General features: G+C 36.7%; 1 long non-coding RNA gene and 1 pseudogene across 1 annotated transcript; both read left to right on the plus strand.

The window, feature by feature from the left end:
- The first annotated feature begins 624 nt into the window (after positions 1 to 624).
- LOC112097052 lies at positions 625 to 980 on the plus strand. Its single transcript, XR_002904708.1, has 3 exons — positions 625 to 673; positions 788 to 851; positions 933 to 980. It is a non-coding gene; the product is annotated as an uncharacterized LOC112097052 (long non-coding RNA).
- A 1,011-nt stretch (positions 981 to 1,991) lies between these two features.
- LOC18036196 lies at positions 1,992 to 5,104 on the plus strand (annotated as a pseudogene).
- Positions 5,105 to 5,574: the final 470 nt, after the last annotated feature.

Raw genomic sequence — 5,574 nt, forward strand, 5'->3', positions numbered from 1 at the left:
TTAGTGTTTCGTGTTGGGTTTGTGTTGTAACTATTGAAATATTAGCTCAACATGACCTATTAACTCAATAAACTTATCTTTAATCTACATTATTGTATAAAAACCATATATTTAAACATTACTTATTATTGTCGCTATTGTGATAATTGTAAATCATGTTTGATATTATAGATAGATCACCTTATATTTACTTAAATATGAGTTCTTCTAATAGTTAAAATTTGATAAAATAAACCTTCGTGAGAGGGGAAACTAATTTAATTTTCTAGATACATTATCCTTAATTAGTAGAAGCTTGATCATAAGAGGTAGAATAACAAGAAAAATGGAGCTATCATCGTCAATTCCTACTAAAATAGTAATAATTACTTTTATTTTGAAAGGAATTATAATAATTTAATATGGGTAATAACATCTTATTTCGTCACTTCTTAAAACATATTTTATGAGAACATAATTTATTTATTTATATTGAAAACCCTGTTTAAATGACTAAAATGTCCTTTCATTTCAAGTTACATCACTTGAAATGGTTGCCTTATTAGTTAATAATTATTATACTTCTTATTCTTGGTTTAATAGTATGTGTCTGTTGTCTAACACTTGTCTAATTCTTGTTCTTTTGATGTTTCAGATTATGTTTTGGAGGGAAGTAATGGGACACCTTTTGCAGGTTAGTTGTGTATGCTTTCAATGCAATTTTCTCTTAATGCTGTTTGCCTTGATTTAGTCTCTGAGATCATTTTGATGATTCTGATGCTGGAATTCTTTTGGTTATTACAATTAGGTGGATACTACTATGGAAAGATCAAGTTTCCTCCCGAGTATCCATATAAACCTCCTGGAATCCTGTATGTGCTCAGCTGTTAGCTGTTACCTCACTTGTAACAATTATAAATATTATTGTTGGAGTACATTTTACTTTCTTGTAGCATGATCACTCCCAATGGGCGGTTCATGACACAAAAGAAACTCTGCTTGTCTATGAGTGACTGTAAGTATATTGGATTATAATCGATATAGAATTATTTGGCAATCTATGGATATACATTGGAGTTTTCTGTGATCTTGTCATTTTGCAGTTCATCCTGAAAGTTGGAACCCTATGTGGTTCCACGTGTCGATTTCGTGTTAATACTTGAAGCTTCTCCTTGTTCTTTGGACAAGGATTTGAATTCACGGGGAGCCGCTAGGTGGTAGGCACAAAATTTCACTTAAAACAAGAGACACCAAAGACAATATGAATGTCGTTGTCCTGCTACAGCAGCCAGGTGATTAAGGTAATGAATGAGTTAAGAGATGGGAATGAGATTGTGATGTTTGTTTATTAGCTAGCATAAAAACCTTCTAATTAAAAGCTAAACATGCACGACTAATGCAAACGAATTAACTTTATGCTGACGTGACTTAACATGAATTCAATTCATCTTCATGGATGCATAAGATATTTGTATTCTTTAGCAGGTTTGTGTACAAAGGGTTGCTGCCATGTATCCGTATAAGAGGATTCGAACTTAGTGATGATATAAAAACTGAAAAACCCTAGTTATAGTAAATAAAGTGAAATGGGTTTGTGAGTTTGTTGACTGAAGCAAGCAAGATCAAGAAGATGGAGTAATGGGGGAATAGAAACAGTGGATGCAGGAACGGATGTGCATGAAAAATGGAACATTGAACACGCACACCAAAGCAAATGCCGGATGGCCGCTGCCCTAAAACCTCTTGTGTTACTGGAAGTAAGATAACATTGATCACAAAAATAAAATTTGAAAAAAAATCAGAGAAAAAGAAAAAAGATTGTTTCTCTCTCTATCTCTCTCTTTAATCTTTATGTATGTGGTGCAACAATCTCTTTTCCTTTATCAAATTTACCCTAAGCTCTTGCTCTCTCTCTCTCTCTCTCAAGCCACCTACACACACAATAATTTATGTGTATGTGTATATAAATCATCACTGTGGTCTATGGTAGCCAAAGTAGTGTAGCTAGCTGATCTCTCTTCTTTTGTCCTCATCAGATTTCAATATGACAGATCCTTATTCATCAAATCTCCTCACTGGGTGGTTCAATTTCAAGGCTCTTCATCCTCACTACTCTCCTAACATCATAAGCAATAAGTCTTATCTTTCAAAGTCAAAATTGTCTTCCTCCTCCTCCTTCACCTCCTCTGAAAGGAGCACTTCCACTAATAAACTGCTTAGGCCCTGCTTGGAGACAAGAAGAAGATCGACAAGAACCTTTCGTATGTAATTCCAAGGAATAGGACAAGATAAACAGTACTGATGATGATGGTGAAGAAACTGTAGCTGTGGCACTACACATAGGGCTCCCTAACCGTAGCAGCAGCTCTGATCATGATTTGGACTCAATAAGGCTCTCATCATCTGCAGATGTGACGGCAATAACAGAGGATAAGATTAAGGAAGGAGTAGTCATGAGTTTGGAAAGATTAAACAAAGGCCAGTACTGGATTCCTACCGCTTCTCAGATTCTCATTGGTCCAACACAATTCTCATGTCCTATTTGCTCCAAGACCTTTAATCGTTACAACAACTTGCAGGTATGTACATAAAGTCTTCTCCGTTTTTCTGAATTTAATTTGTACCTCATCTTTTTATTAATTAATTTTATACTAACAAGATACGAAGCTAATTTGTTTCTCCTACATAGTTTTAATTTTTGCACGTTAATTTCCCGGTTTTAGATTTGTTACATGTGCACGTCATCTATAGTTTGAACAGAAACTCAGCTCAAAGCTGGGGCTTCTTGTGTGTGATGGTTGAAAAGTTCATGAGATGTTCATCATATGCTTTCATTATTGTTTTGAAGATTGTGCATGCTCACCACCCATTTCCATAATGTTTTAAAGGAAGACTGATGAAAATTTTAAGTGCTTCCAGGGTTCAGATGATGATCTTAGATCATCAAGAACCTGTACCGTTCTCAATCTTCACACTCCAGCTCTGCACCCAATTATTCTTTTTTTCCTTTTAAGCGTTGCAAAGTTAAATTCACAAACCCCAATTTCTCAAGTCTGTTAAACATAAACCCTGAACTCAGATGCCTTCGGCTTTGAATGATTAGTAGAAAAATAATCCCAATCTGACAAACCAAACTTACCTGTAAATGGTCACAACAAATTAGGGATTTGACATTGCTTCATATTCGAGAGTACCCATTACAAATCCTTTACAAGTCATGTTCTTATTGAGACGCATTTTAAAGAAACTTAGAACTATTTTTATACAATAAGATGAATAGTTTAGAGTCTAGCAGGTATTGTCAGATAATCAAAATGTATTTCACAATTATCAATGATCAAAGAGGTTTAAAGTCAAGTTGCTGTAATTAAAATTTAATTTTTTAAAATTTCACTACTCTCTAATCTCTGTAGATGGGTTTGCTCGGTTTATGTTCTTTTGAATGTCGCCTAACGTACCGTTTTGTTTCTTCTATCAATTTGGGGTCGCTCAATGCTGTAGCATATATACATAATTGAGTGTCTCTTTCTCCTTCTCTCTCAATGTGGCATATGGCAAAACTTTAAGCTGCTTTATTCTAATATTCTTGGTTCTGGCAGTCTGGCTATATCATGTGTGCCTCCTCTTTTTGCTCGCTCTCTCCCTCTCTCATCATCATCATCATGGGCTTGTTTGCTTGCTTGCTTCAATATTATTGCAGATGCACATGTGGGGCCATGGATCTCAGTACAGAAAAGGACCAGACTCTTTAAGAGGAACCCAGCCAACAGCCATGTTAAAACTCCCTTGCTACTGCTGTGCACAAGGATGCAAGCATAACATTGATCATCCAAAAGCAAGGCCTCTCAAAGACTTTAGAACTCTCCAAACACAGTACAAGAGAAAGCAAGTGATCAAACCTGTTTGAGGAATTAAATAGAGCGACCATGATCTCCTCCAAGAGAAAGTGAGCAAATGGTTGAGCAGGTCACCTCGACCAGGTGCTATGAGGTGGAGCAGATCACCTCGACCAGGTGCTATGAGGTGGAGTAGATCACCTCGACCAGGTGCTATGAGGTGGAGCAGATCACCTCGACCAGGTGCTATGAGGTGGAGCAGATCACCTCAACCATGTGCTATGAGCTTGACCAGATCACCTCAACCAGGTGGTCTAAACTTGAGCAGATCACCTCGGCCAAGTGATGACCAGGAATAAAGACTCAGTTAAAATAAACCATCACAAAGCTCCTCTGAAAAACCAGGGCACGAATTTGATCAATTAATGGTTATTGTCACGATCTAAGGTCGTGGGTGTGGGGTATTTTAAAAAGACCCCGAGAAAACCACGTGAGGAGGGCTCTTTTTCTCGGGATCTGACTGAGAAATTCTTTCTGGAGACTCTACTTTACTTTTCTGCAAATTATTCAAAAAGCTTTTGGTTTTAAAGCAATGTTTATTAAGCCATATGAAAAATGGCATATTTGGTTTTTCCTGTAAACCCCATAACTGACTTGAGCGTTGGAGGGTTTACGCCGGAAAAACTTCCGGCACCTCTGACCATTCTCTGTAATTTCAGGTACTTATTGATCGTCAGCTTGAAGATTATATGCTCATGAATGTTCTGCTCATAGTCAGAGAATATTCTTAGAGATCAACCAGCAGCTTCCCACCAAACAAATTTAATGCTGATGCAGGGATCCGAAATTGAGTCACTAACCAACTGGTTCGGATTTCGGCATCAACAAAACCTTTCATGTGCAGAAAATGTGGCAAGCCATTTGCAGTTAAAGGTGATTGGAGAACTCATGAGAAAAATTGTGGCAGAATTTGGTATTGCGTTTGTGGGTCGGATTTTAAGCACAAAAGGTCTTTAAAAGATCACATTAAAGCCTTTGGCCATGGCCATGCGGCATTGGGTATTGAATGCTTTGAAGAAGATGATGAGCCAGCTTCTGAAATTGAACATGATGGTGAGTACTCAGTTTGACACACACACACACACACACATGCAATTAATAGGTTTAATTAAAGGAATCATGGCACCAATTTTTTCTATCTTGTGCATCTTTTGCACTCAATGCTGATTAATTTGTTCCCGTCATCATGTAAAGCCTAGTGTAAATTTGAGTAGATTTGAGGATGAAGTAGCGAGTGAAGTGTGAAGTTTAATTAAGGATTGTCCGTCTGGACAAGTACTAAGTACGTACGATGATTTCAAGTAATTACTGTTTTTTACTGAAGTGCTTAATTTTATGTAGTTACTGGCAATCGAGTTGGAAAAAAGTGTTCCTTTTCCCCCAAATATTTATTGTGAGCGCTACGAATTAACCAATAATTAATTAATTATAAGTGGGATGATAAAATCTCTTACCGGTTTGTAACCCCTAGGTGGCATATTACAGTGAGCTTTTAAAGAACAAATAGCGAGAAAGGTTGGAGATGATTTTCATACTTCTCAACACTCCTCCTCCCAACCTCGCACCATATATATGTATGACGGACCTACCCACTTACATAGTACTCTGATCATTAAACTTTACATATTTTATTTTATGAAAAATGTGTCCAAAATTAGTTTATTTAACTATTTCATAAGAGACTTCGGGTAAACAAAAA

The sequence above is a fragment of the Citrus clementina genome, unplaced genomic scaffold (genome assembly GCF_000493195.1).
Source record: "Citrus clementina cultivar Clemenules unplaced genomic scaffold, Citrus_clementina_v1.0 scaffold_7, whole genome shotgun sequence".
NCBI lineage: Eukaryota > Viridiplantae > Streptophyta > Magnoliopsida > Sapindales > Rutaceae > Citrus > Citrus x clementina.